The following is a 22110-nucleotide window of genomic DNA, read 5'->3' as shown; positions in this document are numbered from 1 at the left end:
CTTTCAATCCTTGGTTCATATGGTTAAATTTATTACAAATGAGCTGAATGAAACCTGGGAAGGCTATGGGGTAATTTTGTTTTTCAAAAGTTGAACGTGTATTCAAAGCGTGGTAAGTTTATTAGAAGTATTTGAAGTGGCATTTTTAATCCTTTTTTAAACATATCTCGTTTTTACCTCTTTTTTGGATGTTCCATAGAAATTAGAACTCAACAACTTTCAAAAGCAAGAAATGAACATTCAGTTTATTTACCTTTTTACTAAATATTATATGCGATTTTAGAAGATCCTCCTTAGAAAAAATCACACTAACTTGGTTTGTTTCTGTAAAAACATAAAATCAGGTTTATTTAATCATAAATAAACCAGATTTTGTGACATTTTGATAAAAATTACCTTATCAACAGTAATTTTACTAATTCAGAAACAAACCCAGTTATTGTGGGATTTCGATTTTTTTTAGGGGAAAATCGCTATAATTCCAGGCAATGTTATTTATTTTTAGTAAACAAATGTAAGAAATAAAGAAAACAATTTTACCATAGAGACGCACTAGTCATTCAGTTGAACTGACTGACCTATTGCATATTTGACGAACTCCCTATATAAAACAACTACTTAAGTTAAAAATTTAATTTAACTTAAGTACATATGTAAATTTAAGTAACATTTTGATTGGTTAACTGCAAAATTTATGTTTCTACACAAATATATTACGTGTGTTAAGTAACTTTACTTTTTCATGTGTTCCATTGAACATGTGTATTCGGTAAGTACAAATTCTATTATTGGTTTGTGTACAGGAAAAAAAATTATTTTTGTACATTAAAAATGTGTGTACGGCTGTCAACTGTGTGTAGTAAATAATTTATGTGGAATTTTTCAAAATTTTGTATACACTGACCAGTTGGTTTTGTTTTTGCTTCTTTTTTATTTTTATTTACGGATATAATTAATGCAAAAATGTTTATGATGTTTTAAATTAAGTTAATTAAATTGTAAAATTATGTTATTTCTGCTTGTCAAAAATTAGTTCTCACATAGTAAAATAAACAAGCGTAACAATTTAAGTAGTCAGTTGTCCTTTTACAAAGTTATTTGATTTTTTAATTCTTTTGATATTCTTTTTTTTTTCTTTGCATATTAATATTATCATCGCTATAAAATTTATAATACACACAAAGAAGTTGACGAAGCGTTAAAATTTTGTTATAGTTTAAAAAGTTTTAAGTTTAAAATTATTTCATAAGTTATCCGATTTTAACAATTTATCTAATTTAATGTATTTTAATTTGCAATTTTTAGATCAAACTTTGTTTAAATTTTTACTGTTACATCCACTAAAACAAATTATACAAAAGTATTGATTTCGATTAATCAAGAAAGTCGGAAATACTATTTTTTATAGCGACGCATGATGATCGGAGCCGCTTGATTCCTTGATATACGAGAGTAAATTTTTACGGCAATATTTTCAAGCGTTACAAACTTGGGACTAAACTTAGTATAAGTTGATATATTTCATATACTTGGTATAACAAGCAGCGTCTCTTACACAAACAAATTACACAATAGTGAACTGAATTTGAAAATGAATGAGGAGTCACAAAATTTTTACTTTGAAACACTAAAAACTGTTATTTCAATTTTCTAGGAAATAAATTTACACGCATTAGTCATTCGTTGCTTGCTATCTAATAATTAATCTATAAAGAACTGTAGAGTGATACAAGGTAAAATATATCGAGGTACTAAACCTTACCCTATAATATGGTATCTCAATAACACCGCAAATTTTTATACCATGTATATATAAAATATATCAAGGTATACTAAGCTTAGTTCCAAGTTTGTAACGCTTAAAAATATTAGTGCTGCAAACAAAATTTTGCTTTAGGTATTGATAAAATCACTTCATTAGTCCATTTCCGGTTGTCCATCTATCTGTCTGTCGTCTGTCGTCTGCCTGTCATAGCGATAACTTAAAAATGAAAATAGATATCAAGAGATATTTTTATAGCGTGTTTAGGACGAAAAAAGGGAGATCGAGTTCGTAAATGAGCAACATAGGTCAATTGAGTTTAGTCCGTAGGACCTATCTTGTAAACCGCTAGAGATAGAACTAAAGTCTGAAAGTAAAAAATGTTATTACTTATTATTGTTGTTCACATGTTCCTTATAAAAAAAAAACTTTTGTTTAAAACATTTTTTCGATAACAGTTTACCCGTGAATGCGCAAATTAGGTTGGGAGTATATAGTATGTATACACGTATTGTATTTGCGTAAAAAACATGGTATTTCAACAGTTAATTCTGTCAATTGTTTGTTTTCTCTTGTTTTTAACACTAATGTTAACCCAATCAACGTCCGCAGGATGAAAATAAAATATTAATACACCAAAATTAATACTTTGAATATTTTCCAATTTTATTTCTAGAAATAGTTGTTGAATATTTTTTTAATCAATTTCAACTATTTTAATTACATTTTTTTCTTTTTTCTTTATAAAAGAATTATGGTTTTATTTATATTTATTTATATTAAAATATTCCACTAACGTTAACTTTAACATAAATCGCTTAGTAATAATGGGTATTAATGTTTTATTAGAAAGTCAAAGTTTTCACCACGAAATACGAAATCAAAAATTTTTGATTTTAATAAATTGAAACAAAAGAGAGTACTTAACCGAGTTAAACACAAGATTTTTAATTTCTCAGCTAGTTTTATGAAGTTACTGTTAAAATTATTGGTTCTTGCACAAGCTGCAACCAAATCTTATGATTCACACCATTGTTTTCGTGTTCGCCAAGAAATTCAAAATATTTAATTTTGCTCTATTACATCGAAATTTTATCCAATTTTGATTAACCAAGTATGTAATTCTACTAAATTTGGGCCATACTTTTACAACTTGTGGTCAGAATTAACCTAGCACTAATAGGTTTCAAGAATGTGGAGGTCTGGTTTCGGAATTAAGCACATAAGTGATAACTAGGGAAAAACTGACATCACAGCTGAAAAGAATGACCCAAAATTAGTGGGTTTCAAAAAAAATTCCAATAAGATCGGATCAAAATTGCCTGTGCTATTAAAAAAATTGAATTTTTGAACTTGATGACGTCATCAAAATTCAAAATATTTAATTTTGCTCTATAACATCGTAATTTTATCCAATTTTGATAAACAAAGTATGTAATTCTACTAAATTTGGGCCATATTTTTCAAATTTATGATCAAAATCAACCTAGCTCTATTGGATTTCAAGAATGTGGAGGTCTGGTCCCGGAATTAAGCACATAAGTGATAAGTAGCGAAAAACGGACATCACAGCTGAAAAGAATGACCCAAAATTAGTGGGTTTCAAAAAAAATTTCAATAAAATCGGATCAAAATTGCCTGTGTCATTAAAAAAATCAAATTTTTGAACTTGATGTCGTCATCAAAATTCAAAATATTTAATTTTGCTCTATAACATCGTAATTTTATCCAATTTTGATAAACAAAGTATGTAATTCTACTAAATTTGGACCATATTTTTCAAATTTATGATTAAAATTAACCTAGCTCTATTGGATTTCAAGAATGTGGAGGTCTGGTCCCGGAATTAAGCACATAAGTGATAACTAGCGAAAAACTGACATCACAGCTTAAAAGAATGACCCAAAATTAGTGGGTTTCAAAAAAAATTCCAATAAGATCAGATCAAAATTGCCTGTGTTATTAAAAAAATTGAATTTTTGAACTTGATGACGTCATCAAAATTCCAAATATTTAATTTTGCTCTATAACATCGAAATTTTATCCAATTTTGATAAACAAAATATGTAATTCTACTAAATTTGGGCCATATTTTTCAAATTTATGATCAAAATTAACCTAGCTCTATTGGATTTCAAGAATGTGGAGGTCTGGTCCCGGAATTAAGCACATAAGTGATAACTAGCGAAAAACAGTCATCACAGCTAAAAAGAATGACCCAAAATTAGTGAGTTTCAAAAAAAGTTCCAATAAGATCAGATCAAAATTGCCTGTGTTATTAAAAAAATCGAATTTTTGAACTTGATGACGTCATCAAAATTCAAAATATTTAATTTTGCTCTATAACATCGAAATTTTATCCAATTTTGATAAACAAAATATGTAATTCTACTAAATTTGGGCCATATTTTTCAAATTTATGATCAAAATTAACCTAGCTCTATTGGATTTCAAGAATGTGGAGGTCTGGTCCCGGAATTAAGCACATAAGTGATAACTAGCGAAAAACAGTCATCACAGCTGAAAAGTATGACCCAAAATTAGTGAGTTTCAAAAAAAGTTCCAATAAGATCAGATCAAAATTGCCTGTGTTATTAAAAAAATCGAATTTTTGAACTTGATGACGTCATCAAAATTCAAAATATTTAATTTTGCTCTATAACATCGAAATTTTATCCAATTTTGATAAACAAAGTATGTAATTCTACTAAATTTGGGCCATATTTTTCAAATTTATGATCAAAATTAACCTAGCTCTATTGGATTTCAAGAATGTGGAGGTCTGGTCCCGGAATTAAGAACATAAGTGATAACTAGCGAAAAACAGTCATCACAGCTGAAAAGTATGACCCAAAATTAGTGAGTTTCAAAAAAAGTTCCAATAAGATCAGATCAAAATTGCCTGTGTTATTAAAAAAATCGAATTTTTGAACTTGATGACGTCATCAAAATTCAAAATATTTAATTTTGCTCTATAACATCGAAATTTTATCCAATTTTGATAAACAAAGTATGTAATTCTACTAAATTTGGGCCATATTTTTCAAATTTATGATCAAAATTAACCTAGCTCTATTGGATTTCAAGAATGTGGAGGTCTGGTCCCGGAATTAAGCACATAAGTGATAACTAGCGAAAAACTGACATCACAGCTTAAAAGAATGACCCAAAATTAGTGGGTTTCAAAAAAAATTCCAATAAGATCGGATCAAAATTGCCTGTGTTATTAAAAAAATCGAATTTTTGAACTTGATGACGTCATCAAAATTCAAAATATTTAATTTTGCTCTATGACATCGAAATTTTATCCAATTTTGATAAACAAAGTATGTAATCCTACTAAATTTGGGCCATATTTTTCAAATTTATGATCCAAAATAATCTAGCTCTATTGGATTTCAACAATGTGGAGGTCTGGTCCCGGAATTAAATTAAATTGTTATCTTACTCAAATAAACTAAGCCAGTTTTTACCGGATCCTTGATTCAATGCTCTTAAATCACATCTTGGTTTTTCAGCACTTCTCTAACTGTCAGCCGAATCTATTGGATTTTTTGTTAAAATAATAATAATTATTTTATTTTTTCTGCTGTTGTAGCAGTAGAGTGATTAGCCAGTATGTTATTACGATGTTAGATTCAAACCCAGGTTTTGAAAATACTCTAATGTAAAATCATGACATCGATGTTGAGATAAATTCAGGTAAGAAATAAAGATATCAGATAATCGCCATTAAAAAAAGATATCCTCAAAACCAGCCTGCGAAACAAGATCTGACATTCATCGTCTCCTTAATGTGATTCTTACAATCGTTTCTGAATGAATACAACTAGTTGGTCAGTGGGCCAGAGAAAAGCAAGATGGAGAAGAAGATAAAATTTATAGTTGTAAGATTTAGAACATAAAATTTCTTTAAATAAATAAAAACTGATTCGAATTGATTCGTGAATAATGATGTGGATTCCTCAGAAATACAGTACTGCCGTCATAGATAGGACAATGAATGACTGATCTTTAGGATGTTGATACCGTCCATTGAAGTTGACCTTGGCTTGGTCAGAAAAATATTGATCTGATCTTAAGTATCATATCCATTACGGACTTTTTTTTTCGAATTTAGACATACTCAATAATGTGAATATAAATTTATTTAATTATTTATTTATTTAAAATAATCGTTTATAAAATAAAAATACAGAACAAATAAGTTTATGAGGTATTTTTATTTTTAAATACCCATTTATTTTACATATTTTATAAATTTAAATTATAATTAACACTTATGTTTTTTTATTTAATTCCAATTGAAAATATGTATATATTTTTTAATTTAATTTTTTTTTTTTTTAAAAAGACAAAAATAATTTTGAATTTCATAAATCTTTTAATAAATATGTTACCTCTTTAAATTCATTTAAGTTTTTTATTCAATGTATTGACAATTTACATTTAAAAACAATTTATATATTTTAAGACTATACAAGTCAACGAATAAACATAAGGTTGGCACAGAATTAAAATTTTACCATTTACATATAATAAAGCCTTAATTGCATCAAAATAAATAAATTCGTCACGCAAAAGAATCGTAATTTAAGCAAAAAATTTTGAAGTAAAAAATACAGGATAATTAACAATATACAGGTTGTCAATATAAAGATTCTTTTGAAATTTGAAATATTATCGAAACTTTGGGTAGTAGTCATTTTGGGTTCAGTGACGATCTTAAAGCTTTTATTTTAAATTAGAAAGTTGTTTCTTTTTGAAAAGGTAAGTTTTTGTTCAAAAACCGTATAATTTATGCAGAAATTGAATGCTAAGTTTGCAAGTTTTTGTAAAGCATCTACGGAATATGGAATGTTTGTAGGTAACAAAAGTTGTTTGGTTGTATTGAGGTTCACTTTCTATTTCATTTCTTATTCAAAAAAGTGGGGGAACATCGGGTTCTAACGGAAGATAAGTGAATGCAAGCGGGGTGAATGTTATTTTATGATGGTATTTGTTTTTAAGTTGGAATTTTACCGTTGCAAAAGAAACGAACTCTGAGATTCAAAGACCGAAGCTATGCCGCCGATGATTGCCAGGTTGCCCAAAGATGGAGATAAAGCTATTGTTAGGCGAGTGATACAGGATATTTTTGTCTTAAATAACTATTTTGTTGATCTGGTCCAGTGAAGCGATCGAGTTTGGGCTAGTTTAAAGATAAAATAGTTGTATAAAGATATAACGTCATATGGCTATAAAGTATACACACCCACTAAACAATAAACCACCTAGAGTGAATGTGTCCGGAAAGCCAATGTACTATTATGTAAATTTAAATTGTTGTTTAGGGTAAGAAGTACTTAGAAGATCTGTTTCAAAGGATTAGAAGATCTATTTCAACGGTATTTCACTGGTATATACGGGGTATATTAGACCACACGTAAACTTCCACTAAAATCCAAAGTATGTCGCGGAATGAGAAACTTAAAGAAGTAAACTTTCAATTACAAAGTTGTCAAGCTTCAAAATAGTCAATTCAAACTTTTGTTCAAAATTACAATTTCAGACTGTAGTGTAAAGCTTACTTAACAAAAAATTGTTTTTCTTATTGCATTTTAAGTTTTTGATTAATTGTTAAGACAGCGCGCAAAAAACCACTCTGAAATAATGATTTTCTGTGTTATATATGCTAGAAAGATGGAATTTTCACCAATCAATTCGAAATATGGCCAAAATAATAGTAAAGTTCGAAAAATTGCATTTTCCACAAAGCTACCAGCCGGAAATTTGAAATTATTTCGAGTCAATTGGTGAAAATCCCATCTTTCTAACATTCCAGTAGCATTTTTAAACGGGATCCTGCTAAAATTTAGCATGCGAAAATTATTCATACTTAATGTCTAATTTTACCAGGCCTATATGGAGTAGCGTGCTTTCAATTAAGTTCACTCTTTTACCCTTACAATGAAAAGAAAATATTCAAACAAAGTAAGCAAAGTTGTGGAATAAATATTATAAGATAACAATGAAGACAATAATTTCCTTAAGGAGATATGCAAGGATTGGATAATACTAGGGATTTCAATAAATCTTTATAAATACATTGATTGATTGACAAAGTTTCCAAAAAATCACAAAAAATTCCTAGGTCACCGTGCTTTTTATTATTATTTTATCGTTCAAAGTTGGCAGCAAATTATGTATATAGGTTATCTAACTTTTTTACAATACTGTAGGTTTACTAATCCGGATATAATTACTTGGAAAATAAAAAGTCACATTGAATCAGAATCATATTTTTGTTCTAGTGGTAAATAATGTGAATACTAGTTTTTATATAATGGCATAAAATTTATAATATCACAGTACACAATAAATAATCATAATCGTAAGAATACAACAAAATGTTTATTTGATGTTTTATTAAAGATAAGAATACATATAATAAAAAAAAAATATTATAAATAAATGATTAATGGAAACAGATTACAACAGCATGAATAATCATAAAAGTTTACATGGATTTTGTGGAGATTCTGCGCGACATGTTTGTTTATGAATATTTTGTGTTTATTTTATATTTTTATTGAAGAGGTAGGTAGATTTTTTTTATAATAATAATAATGATTATAATAGATTTACAATACAGTTTTTGAGTACGTTTTTGATGAGGTTCTCTACATGTAATAATAATCATACGTTTCATTGTTTTTTGTGTGTTAGAAAACATGTGAAACATTACTCAACAGTCATTTATTAAATATATGTTGGATAGTTTTTAAATCAACAATTTTACAATGATTCAAGGTATTTTTATAATTTCTTTAAAACTTACATATGCGCAGAATGCTAGAAAAGTACCGGAACAATATAATAGGTCGAAAAATAATAGCTTAAAAAAAAATTATTTATCTGAAATTATTAGGATTAAAATAATTGTACAAACTGTAACTACTACGAATATTAGAAAAGTGGCAAACGTACAGTGGCAAACTGTTCTTTTCACTTGTTATCGTGGGCGCAAGAATTGATAAATGGTAAGTAATCAGGAGGTCTACTGAAAAAGCTGTTCAATTCCTGTTTAATAGTACAAATTTCGCCAGATGACGGGATGTATCTGATTTTAATTTAAATATTTGTATTGGCCTTAAAAAATGGCAAGTACAAGTATTGCCACTACCATCTGGTAGTTGAGATGGTAACTACTGAATTCGGGTCTTCTTCTGATTTTAATTAGTACGAATTATTATCGCTAGTTGGGGAGTTCGAATTTCGTACGAATTATTATCGCCAACTCCCTGTTATCAATAATTCATAGTTTAATGTTATTCTATTATTTATTGTTGACGTCGGCACAGTATTGTGTATGGCTGTAATTTCACTACGAATCAAAATATTTTTTTACACGCTCGAGATATAATCATACTACGAGTAAATAGTTTTCGGACAGAAAGGTATAAGAATAATAAGACTTTTTAAATTATTGATTTATTATAAATATCCGACGGAAGTCCCTACTAAAATCGCCTGCATCATATTGAACCAAAACTCCTCCCAAAAAAACATTTACGGTTTATATATCACGCTTTATAATTTCGATTTCATGACAAAATGCTTGGTTAACCACCCAGTAAGCGAGGATCTAATCTCAATTCTGGTCAAATTTTTCTATTTAAGTTATGCCAGATTAATAATTTTTCTTTTTAAATTAATAATTTGATAAAGGGATGTAAAAAAATCATCAAAAGGCTACTACTTTCACTGATACTTTGAAAAAGCTATAACGCATATATTTTGCGTTTTTAAATTTTAAGCTACAATTAAAAAACCACAAAATCGTGATTTCATTTTTATATCCAATGTGCACATAACGAAGATAGTTCCAAAAGGCGTAAATTTCATCAGCTTCATATATTAAAAAAATACTTTTTTCAACTTTTTTTTCGATTTAATAAATCTTATTACATAAGATATAATAATAATAGGATCGATTCTTACATACCTAATGATAAACTAGTACTTTATTAATATAATTGTATGAATGCATATATAATTGTATGGATTGCATTTATGGCTTACATTTAAAATCTAATATTATTGTCTAAAAAATTTAAATAAGTAGTTATGATAATTTACATTTAAAAAATAATATTTGTGCAACTTGGTCTCTTATTTTCACAATTTTTAATGCATTTAGTTTAATTAATTAGTGTTTTTCAATAATTTTAATCTGACATTTACTATAACATTCACATGTAAAGAAATACAAATTCGTCGTAACAGCCTTCTTTAACGCCAAAATTATGCACTTGAAGCGCTAGCGTTGATTTTATTGTCCTTGCCATGACTGCGCACACAACGAATATACTTCATTAAATTGTCTGTAGTATGAATATTTCTGTTAGATGGTGCTTATGAATACTTAGGATCAGTAATAACGATACTTCAAAGACAAAAGTTTTTTTTTGTCGAAGAAAATGTGCTCTCGTTTTACATCGACATTTCTTCTAATTTTATAAATTTCGTTGTTTAATAATAATACGCGTTGTTAACAGGAACTATTTTCGAATTGATTGAGGTGTTTGTATGCCAAATTTTTTTAATAAAGTTATAATTACGTTCAAAAACAATCAATCCATTGTGAACTTCTAAAATACACTTTAATTATAAAGTGGCGATAAGCTTTATCGAAATAGCGTATTCCATCTCATGAACATCATTATATAACAATGATTTATTGATAACAAATATGTATTATAAGTTTATAACACTTTGGAGTAAGGTAATTCAATTCCCAGTTGATGATCATTTTAATCGATTGTAGAGTTGCAACAATTGAAAGACGTCACATAATATGTGTTAATTGAGATGAAATATTGTTTTAAAAACTATTGCAAATAAGATAATAAATCACCTTTCGAAAATGTAGTATTTACTCACTTAAAATGTATAGGGTAAAGTGTTGTACTTTAATGACAGGGTTCCTTTAATATCTAAGACAAATTTTATAACCGACGTAAAGTATGTATGTGCTACTGTTTTCAAGCAAAATAAAGAGAGAAATTTGTTGAAAATTAAACAGGTTGCTTAATTGACTCGTTACCTCGTTCTCAAACTACTGGTGTGTATTAATGTTGATGGAAACAGTTTGTGATGGAGTGATGTGGTTCCTTGGGTTGAGGTTATTATGGTATGTAGTAATTATAGTATATTATCCATGGTAATACCAAACAAAATATAAGTAATTAATACCATACAGTATGTCAACAAGTCTGACAAGCCATATACTATGATGTCACGTTCGTTTTTAAATTTGATTTTCTGTTTTAGAAATTTGAATTTCTCTCACTGAATTTCTATTTTTATTAATTTATTTTATTTAATTAACAAGATATCAATTACTAAATTAATGGTTCAAATGTCCAGCCAATAAAGTTACGGAAAAAAAAAATTTGAACCAAATTTAAATATCATGAATATTCCCTATTGTAATGCATGGCTCAATACTTCCCATATTTACCCATAGAAAATATGTATTATAAATTCAATTAACATTTTGAACTTTATAAGAACAATATATATATTTTTATGGTTTCGACCATTATTATGATATCAAAATTCATTAGTGACTCTATAATGGTGTTTTAAAAAAGTGAAAGTTTTCACGGTTATAAAATAAATATACAAATCTATGTTTATCAATAACTGTTCACATAATGGTATTATGTATGCTTTGGTGATCGCATTGATAGTTATTTTAGTATCTAGCTGCCGTTGTTCATTCTTTGGAGACGTTTCATGAATAACATTCTCCTCATATAAAAAATAACGATAATATAATGTAGTTACATTTGTTGTTATTTTTGGAGTCGGTGTCAGCCAAGTAAATATAATAAATTGTCCTGTCACAGTTGTTTCCTTGGCTGACACCGACTCCAAAAATAACAACAAATGTAAATTATCGTTATTTTTTTACGTTTTAGTGCATATTAATTTACTTTGGAATAGTTTTTTTTAAGTCGGTTTCTTTGTTGTTAAAAATTTTTTTATTATTAGTAAATCTGACTACACTGACTAATTTGTCACTAAAAGAAGAATAATCGAAATCGGCTGACGTGATATTGAGTTATTCGTCCATTTGTCGCGCACATACTTAATGCAAATTTAAGACTTATGTGGTTTTCTCATAGATTCCCTTGTCAGACCAAATTGAAATGGGACCACACCAGCTTTCAAATAGAAAAAGAATCACCAAAATCGGTTCACGCATTGGTTTTTTTTTAAGTACAATCGAAGCTTGTAAGAGTACATTTTGTAAAGTTGTCCAACTAATTCGGTTTTCAAAGTACAGACCGTTGACAGATAGACGAACGGACAGCTGAATCATAGCTATACGTTTCCGTTGGTTTATTTTTGGATACGGAACCATTTTTGGCTAAAAAACGTTGAAACACATGAATGTTTCAGCTTCCAAGATGACGAAATAATTCATACCAATCTACAAGCATTAATCAATATATTCCAGATAAAAATACTGGACGGTATGTTCGATCAGCATATAATTTCTTTTGTTAGCTGCGTATCTAAGCCAATATTTATTTCTAAAACCATATTATGTTCAATTCTATTGCAAAATACAAACAAGAATCTTTAGATTGTTTAATTTATTGATATAAAAAAAACCATAGGTACTAATTTTGATCTGATTTCTAACATGTAGGTACAATATGATATTAATCGTTACATATTACAATACATAAATATAAATTAATTGTATAAAAATTTATGAATACAGAATGAACTTATAAAAATGTAGCCCAAAAGTTCGTTCTTAAATCATCGATTCATCATCATTGCTGTTGATATAAAAATAAATTAATTAGAACAATAGATTTAAAGTGTAGTTTATATTTTTATAGTAGTCCTAAGTGTGCAAGTAGTTTTAAACAATTTAAAAAAAAATATATAAAACAATCTTAGCAGTAATGGAAACATGCCCTTAGTTTATGATTTTGCTGAATCCGGAACATTGGTAATAATAATAAACAAAAGTTGGTTCGCTTTAAGATATTCGCTGAAACTATTCCAGGTTATTTTTTTGTTGAAATTTTCGTTTATAAATAATACTGCAAAAGTTATTGAATGAGGGCTATTATAAAAATATGTATGTATATATGCTTAATTATCAGAAAGTGTAACACACCCGCCATTGAGACGATTTTAATCATAGAGCTTCGAAACTAGGAAGACACGTTTCTCACAGCTGAATAAGTTTTAGTTCCATAAGATTTAAATTTAAATTTTAATGATGTTAAAAAATAATAACTAAACCAAAATAAAATATTTGTTCTCAGGGAACCAAACTAAGAAAAATTTGAAGCTATCTACTTACCGTAACATTGTCAGTGTGATTTACAGCAGCACTTCTTATGGGAATCGTTTTTTCAGTGATTCAAAATTGTTTTGTTAACTTTATAGTGTAAGCGCACTGCTAGAGTGCCAACGGCTCTGTTAGAGTGCCAATCGCCCTATCCTATAACAGCGTAAGTACACTCCTAAGTTTTTTTTCAGTTTTATCAAAATCATACACTCCTCTGTTCCATTCAGTATATTAACAAAAGATAACAGAATCAGAAACAAGGTAAGAAAATGTTAATTGATCATTGTGTGTTTCTCCCATTTAAGCGGTAACATCTTATTAAAAGAATTATTTTCCATTTACGTGTGGTATATCATCTTACTGAACAACCCTGAAGTTAAAATTTCTTCTCCAAATCTTTCTAAACTTATACGAAATGCAGTTCAGCGTAACGAAAGCTGACAGTTTCCGCCCGGAGAGGAGAAAATACATTTATTTAGGGTATTCAAGTAACCAAATATATTCCACACAAAGGATAACAATAACACAACATAAATAATAGCAAGTTTTGAGTTTGACTTTGTTTTATTTTATAATACCTACCTACGTATGTAATAAAAGGATATTTATAAGATATCTATACAGATACCTGTATAACAAATACACATAGATATGGAACGAACAGTGTGGATGAATGCATGTTCGGTATTTGAAGCAAGTAGAGAATACCACTTGCTGAGACACAGCACTCTCCCGTGTTACACCCTGGGGTGATCAACGAACACCACAACACCTAAATGTATACACTTCGTTTTTTTTTTCCTGTAATGTTATTTTTTCAAGAACACTTCTTCTCAAACAGTTATCTATCATGTGCTTGAACAGATATATTCCAGTTAGAGTAAAAACTGTTTAAAGCGATAGCGAAAAACTTGAGTAATTTAGGATTATTTAGTATGATGTTACCACTTGTTGTTTAGTAGGATGTCATATGGTGCATAATTTTTAATTTTTGTTTCAGATAAAATATGGAATAAAAATAAGCAAGCAAATTTTCTGCAATAATGCGGGAGCAATTTTTAAATGTTAAAAAAAATTTGTTTTAAGCTTACTTGTTTATGATAATTGTGCTCCTACTTCCAAATCTATGCTATTAACAGTTTCCGAGATATTCCTATTCAAAACTCAAAATAGAAATCATCCATGTAAATGAATTCGATTTTCATGCTTTGAAAAAAACAAAGCTGCACTTTTCTTTCCAATTATCATAAAAATACTCTAATAAACAATAAGGACTCGTCTTTTTATCTTTCATTTTCATAACAAATTGGTTTTAAAATTTTCATAAAAATTGGGAGACGAAAAAGTGAACAATCGATTCTGGAAAGATGATTAAATATAGATACGATCTATAATCGATAGGCCTCACTACCTAATTTCTTGAATTACGGATATAGCCAAAAAAATGTTATTTTTTGATTTTCCAAAAACTTTTGTCTTCAAATTTCATAAAAACATTTGAAGCAAATTTGGGTACGAGGAAGATAGATTTATAATTATGGAGATTAGCTACCCTACTAAATTTTGGTAAATGATGTGAATTCAATTTTCGTAGCTTAAAACTCGTTTTCAAGAATTTGTCTCTAAATATTGTTTTTTAATTCCAAAAATTATTTAGTTAGAGAAAAAACTGTGCCCCCTCTGTAAGGTCAAAACTAAACATTCTTAAGTCTAAACTTTGGTAAATCCAATTAAACAAGTTGTGTTGTTATCTATTGAAACGACTTTTCCATTTTCAATGAATTTGTGTTTTGAGAAATTTCACTATAAACGATTTTTACAGTAGATATTTCACTTACTTATTCCAATTCAACTATTATTATAAATTTATTTATTGATTTACTTATCTAGATTAAAAAAGATGAAAATTAAAAATAAAACGATTTAAAAGAATTTAGCGCGCAATACATACCAACCATACAATCAATACACTACACCTCTATGAAATTATAACAATTAAACATTTTATCATTTATTATATTTTATCTTTATTAATTAATTTAAAATTATCATTAATAAATTATTATAATATTATTATTTATGCAGTGTTGTTATTTTTATTTATATTCTCCGTTTCTTTTCTTGTCTTTCTTTCTTTACTTTAATATTATTATGTTTTTTTTTTTTTTGCTTACTAACATTTAAGAGTGTGGTGATCTCATTGTTCGATATTATTATACCGTATAAGGGTTTATGGCTTGCGCGAGTGTTGATATCTCCAATGTTATATATTACAATATATTATGTTTTCAGATTCTCATAGCAACTACAAGTGATTGTGTGCTTACTTCGCTAAAATTAAAAATAATCTCATAAAATTTTATTTTATTAAATTTGATAACGAGAGTTGATATGTTTCAAATTGTAGTAGGTATTATTCAACATTCCCAGTTTTATTTTAACTTTACGATTGAGGTTTCGTGCATTTTACAAACAGTACCGAAATCGCTATTCAATTTTGTTTATTACAAGTGAAATTTACAATATTTCAAAAACTCCCGACAAATTTTTATTCTACGGAACCCTAAACTCGCATTTGAAAAATATCTAAGAACACTCTCCATTAAATTACATTTCAACAAAACTAAAAAAAAAACAAAATCGGTTCATGTTTAGGCTCTACGATGCCACAGATAGACAGACAGATAGACACACACACACACACATATCGGTAAAACTTAAAACACCCCATTTTTTTAGTTCGGGGATTAAAAATAACCTTCATCAAATTCTGCACACAAAGGTGCAGACCATTTTCTGTGATTCCATTCCCAATTGTCATAAACACAGCACTTATAGTTTCCCTATTTAAGAACGATGCAAGCTTATTACTCTTCCGCTTATACAAAATTTCTTTCATTTCTCTTTTAGTCGATCGTTTGAAGAATTGGTAGGGAACACTTCTAATCGAAATGTTAAGAAGGTGAATAGCAAAGATGAAATATGAGAGAAAACGCCATGAAATTATATCATTCTTCTTTATGAAAAGTTAAGAAAAACATAATATACAGGGATACCCATTTTAATCGATGGACCCAAATATCTTCTATAATACTTACATTACAAAAAAATGTTTCGTACAAGAATTATTCAGATTAAAGTAGGACATCATGGTTCTAGCGTCAGATTTCATATGCGTCTTCTGGATCCTTTAATAGTTAACTCAGATCCTTTAGTAGGAGATAGAATAACACTTTAAATTAGAAATTTGAATCACATAAAAACTAACATTTATTATTCAAGACATTTTTTCCAAAATCGTTGGCTTTCAGAGCTAGCCCCGTTTCTAAAAAATAGAATCACCTTGACCTTACTACAACAATAAAGCCAAATTTAAAGTAAATATTAAATTAAAGTAATTTATGTTAAAGGTACCCTTAAAACCCACCAAAATCAAATAACAAAATTGATCTCTGGGGAGAAAAAGCTTTTTTGTGCAACGAACAAGAGTTCGCTACAAAAATACTAAAAAATATAACTTATAAAGTAGTTTCATAAAAAAAAGTTGATCCATGTTTAACCATGAAGACGTACGTCATCGTATTAAAAAACTAAATACTGTATAAGAGTGGAAACTTTTTAAAAAATCACCCTATATAAGTTTTGAATTTGGTGTTCCTTTGATAAGAATGAACAATATTTCATTTTGTATTCTTTTTTTAGAATGCCAATGGACACTGTATATGGGGATATTAAGTATGCCAAATTGGGTGTAGACACCTTACAAATATTATCTAAATCTATTCATCTCAATTAATTACCACCCCAACCTGTTATATTAGTCAAACTTTTATGATAACATGAATATATTAATTTGATCCAAATCTTACCCAAGGCTTTGTAGAAAGTAATATAGTATTTTGTGTTGTTAATGTATTCTATACAGTCAATTACATTCTCCTTCAAAAATTAGCGAAGATAAATTATAACGCGTGACGTCGTTAATTAAAAAATCTTTCAAAATTGTAGGCGTAGGTATGGCGTTTTAAATAAAAAATAAATATATTAAATAATAATTGTAAATTCATTAAGTTAACAAGACACATAACATAATTTTATCCATATCTGTGTTTAAATTTAAAAATAGAAAGTAACTAAAATAAAAATTAAGGTTTATTATGTCTTATGGCCAAATAAGCGAAAACATGTTAAATAATTTTATTAATTATATTAATGATTATTCAATCGAAATTATTGTATTTTTCAGTCATATACTTCCCTCGAAATTGTAGACTTATGCACTGTATTGATGGTCAACGGAGAGGTATGGGAGTGTATGAAAAATCTGATTTATGACTCCTGAAACATGATTCATAGGATTTGTGGATGTCTGATATATGTATACTTATTTTCCAAACGTTTGAGGGTCTCCATCATGAGCTTCTCTTTTAGTTTAAATGAACTTTATGTATTCAGTATTTACAATTAGAGGAGATTTCCAGGAGAAAACCGTGTGTTCGATATTTTATAGCTCTGCACAGCCTCTCCACATTGCGTTGAAATCGCTATGTAAGCTTAGCTAGTTCAAACTGAGCAAGAAGATTGAAAATTGGTTTATAAATTCGATTTGAGTTAAGGATATACCCTTTCTGGTTTTTAATCTACCATCTCTACTTTACCCATTTCATGTCCGGCTGTTTGAGCAAGTACGGCAAACGTTCTTTTTTTTGCGGGCAAATTATTGTTCAGTCCCTTGATCACAATAAACACAGTTCTAGGGTCTCTGGCAGAGTAAAATTTTGAAAAATTTCATTTTGAAATTGTTATTTTTAACACAGTACCTACCTTATGGAAGAACTCACAATAGTATTAATTGTAAAAAAATTAATCGGTGAATGAGATTCACAAAGATTTTCATCAAAAGGAAAACACGCAAATATTTTGGTTTTGGATACTTTTACGATATTTTTAGAGCATTTTATTACATTTACGTCATTAAATTTGCCTAGTTTACGTTATTTTTTTAGTTTTTTATTACATTTACGTCATACAAATTGTCTAGTTGACTACACAGATAACTACACAACGGCCGGACTACCTTAAGGTGGTATTAAGATTCATTCAACTATATGAAATATTTAATGAAGGTAAAATATGCTTCTAATGATGGAGTTCTGCTGCCCACGAGATTTTTGTCTACAAAGACTCAGCTTCAATAATAAATAATAATTACATAAAAATAAATCATTAAATTTTCAAATCATGTTCAATTAAAATTGTTATTATTTAATAAAAAAATATATTGTATTGTGGTGGCCATTGAATATTTTACTGAGCATTTCTAATATTCTTTGCATTCACATCTTCAAACTTTTTAAGTGGGATTACTATCCTTATTAAAATATTGATGAGCAATAAGCAATGTATGACTTAACTTTAGTCATAATGTTTGCAGTTTTAAATTCAATTGGAAGAAGATTCCAGAAAGCGAAATATTAGCTGAAGTAAAAACTATACTATTTGAATAAAAAACTATACGAATTTTTCAACTCACGTGTAAAGCATGATGATTCTGGGAATAGCTAGAGTTTCTATTGAAAATTTTTTTCTTTCTTGGAATTCTTTGTTTTGGTTTTCCTTAGTACTTAGTAAGTAATAATCTTCGAGATATTGGTTAGAAGTCAAATCCTACTTTTTTTAATGGTTGCATTTTTATAACTGATGTGTACGGAATAATAAATAATTCCCAACATAAACTTATCTATTGTTCTATTTTTGCTATTTGGCCACAAAATAAAAATGAATGTGAGTAAAATTCTTTGGCCGAAACAAAATAGAATACATTTTGGAGTTCTATAAACGCACACAAATATTATCCAATTACCTAAAAAGAGCATCGTGATGACCTTATATATTTAAAATACCATTCAATACAATCATGTTTCAAACCAAAATTATGCAATAAATGTACGAAGTATTTATTATTTTTTATAATATGATCCATTATGATCCAGGAAATTAAACCTATTTTATATTATTAAAATATCTGATATTTTAAAGACTGTATACAAACTATTATTACATAAGGTAATCGTCAAGCAAAATGTATATTGGCATCTGTTATCTACCGTTGCTTGAATTCAAATACGAGTTTTGAAAATAAAATTTGACAGTGGTGGGATTCGAACCCACGCCCTTTCAGACTGGTGCCTAAAACCAGCGCCTTAGACCACTCGGCCACACTGCCTGTGAGCATTTAAGTCTAATAAGCAATTAACTAAAATTGCAAAAAAATATATATTAACATGAAGAAATTATACTAAAATGGGTTCGAGTGATACTCATGTCACTTCAATGGTGCCAAAATTCTGTACTTAAAGCCACTCAACCATCCTAGCCTTCTGTTAGTTTTGTTGCTGTAATACTTTAATGACAATTCTGTAGATGGCCTAATATGTTGAAAATATATATTGTTAGACTATTTGGTATATATGAAATGATTTTACAGAGGCAGCGTGGCAGAGTCGTCTAATTTGAGCTCGTTTTGGTACGCCAATCCGCAAGGAAGGGGGTTCGAATCCCTCCGTTGCCATTTTTTTATACAAATTTTATTGTTTTGTTTCATTAAAGAACTCTGAGTAAAAATGATGTTTGAGACGATGATTTAAAAACATTTTTGTTTATATTATGCAATCAATTATTTACTGCCATCAGAATTAAATTAAAATAATATGATTGGATTTATTCGGTAAAATTTGAATACAATAATACCGTAATTAGTCCATATGTGTGTTATGCAAGGTCCGTAGACTACAAAAACCATTTTTTCTCCCAAGTTTGCATTCTATGTGCTTGCGTACTATTGTGATTGAATTGGATAATCAAATCCAAAATCAACAAAATAAGTAAAATTAAGCCTTCAAACCTATACCACGGACGGGAGTTGTTAAATTGAAACATTACCGAAAATGTATTAACAATAATATCGTTAAAACTTCATCTGCAGTTGCTTTCAATGGCTTATGTCAATTCAAATTTTTTACACTTTTAAAAATTATAAAAAATTGGAGAAAATATGATTAACCAAAATTGCCACCAAAGTCGCGATACAAATTCCATCTTTTTAGGAAGATGAACGATTTTTTACCATATATTTTGGTCCAACTTACAATTGCTCAGGTCATATTTCAACTCAATTTGATTGAGGCGGTAAAATTGAACACGAAAAAAATTGATTAATGTAGAGTGTTCTTAGCTATGTTTCAAATGCGAGTTTAGATTCCTTTTAGAAAAATTTATCGGGGGTTTTTCAATTTTTTGTAAATTTGACTTCTTTATGAATCCAATATTGATAAACAGTTTATATAAAATACTTTTGGTATAGTACGGAATCCTACGTTCTTTATATTGGGTCTGATACACACTTGACCAATTTGTTTCAAGTAAGTGTGGGTTCAATGCATTTTTATTTTCCCTAAAAACGTTCTGTACACTCATTTATTCATGACATCATAGACTGCGTCTACTAAATCATTAACTAGACAATAAATAGAACAATAATTCATAATATTATTGTTTTCTTTTTTTAAATTTTGTTGTATTATTCAAATATGAAAAAAATAAACATATTTTTTTTAAACGTCTACTTTAAAAATTAAATAGTTAGAGTTGTGATATTAAAAATTCATTTTTTTTTTTACAACCGCAATGTCATTTTGTTAAGTGCTTATTAGTTTCGCACTCCAGGAGTAACCATTTATCTTTTTTAATCATTTGTTTATGAAATATACAGTGTGATTATTACGTGTATAATCTGTAAATATGATTATCAACACTTTTTTTTAATGGAAGCCAGTTTTATTTAATTTGCTAATACTTAACCAAGAAGTTTTATTAACGACCTTAAAAGCCAGAATTTATTAATGCCATTGATTTTAGTCAGAACGAATAAACTTCAAACCCACTTTCAACTTTTTATCACAATATGACTATTTCCATGATCATTTCACATCAAATCATGTGTTGTACCTGACATTGTTAGAAGAGTGTTCCTAAATAATGATAACAATTTTATTCGATTGCCGTCTGCATAACTCGAAAAGTCTATATTCGATTGAAGTTTCATAAAAGCGCTGGTATTTGTTACACGATTAAGCTTATATTGTGAAAATGCATAAATATTTCTACCTTTAATGGACTTTAATTGATTTTCCTGCACCATGTATTAGTTATGAGCTGTACAAAAGAAATCGGGTTTGTCAAAGAATTAAGAATATTCTGGTTTTTTAAATTCTTAAGGACTAGTATTTAACAAAATAGCTTTTTCATTATATTATGCAGAAATATAAAACATAATTTTGCGATTTCTGAAAGCATATTCTAAATGGGAAGTCTATTAGAACCTCTTAGTATACTCGAACTCACACATAGAAAGTTTGAGAAATGAGGTTTGTTAGTCGTTATTGTAGATCCTTTCAAAAATAATATAAAACAATTTAGCATTAACAATATTTCTAGTGTCTTTTTATTCTGTAACCTCTACCCAAATATTAAGAATACCGCCTTAATTGACACAATCGAATTGGATAAAATTATAAAATTATATAGTTACTTAAATACTATTTAAACAAAAGAAATTTATATTCTAAAGTAGGTATACAGAACACAAACAAATAAAATCGTGTAACATAAATCTTGAAATTAGTTTTTTTCCCGCAATACACGTAATAATTTCTTGTCACTGAATAAAATCAACAAGAAACTAAAAACCCAAAAAAAAAACGGCGAATTGAAAATATGTTGATTTTATGTACCTATAAGTTTATAATGACGCACCAAAAAATTTATTATTTCACAAAGCGAGCACAAAACAAGCTCTCTAGCAGACATCTACCTTCCAATACACTTTAATTCAATAAATTATGATCACTGCAAAAATGCCTCACATAACTAGGTAAAAATATGTTTTAAAACATAAAACTTGTTCTCAATAAATTCTCAAATT

At 28.3% G+C, this 22110-nt stretch overlaps 1 non-coding gene across 1 annotated transcript; it reads right to left on the bottom strand.

Moving 5' to 3' along the window:
* Positions 1-19273: 19273 nt before the first annotated feature.
* Trnal-uag lies at positions 19274-19353 on the bottom strand. Its single transcript has one exon. It is a non-coding gene; the product is annotated as a tRNA-Leu (tRNA).
* Between the last annotated feature and the right edge of the window lie 2757 nt (positions 19354-22110).

This window comes from Chrysoperla carnea, chromosome 5 (genome assembly GCF_905475395.1).
Source record: "Chrysoperla carnea chromosome 5, inChrCarn1.1, whole genome shotgun sequence".
In the NCBI taxonomy this organism is placed as follows: domain Eukaryota; kingdom Metazoa; phylum Arthropoda; class Insecta; order Neuroptera; family Chrysopidae; genus Chrysoperla; species Chrysoperla carnea.
Note: the sequence above shows the minus strand (reverse complement) of the source record. Positions and strands in the feature narration are given on the sequence as shown.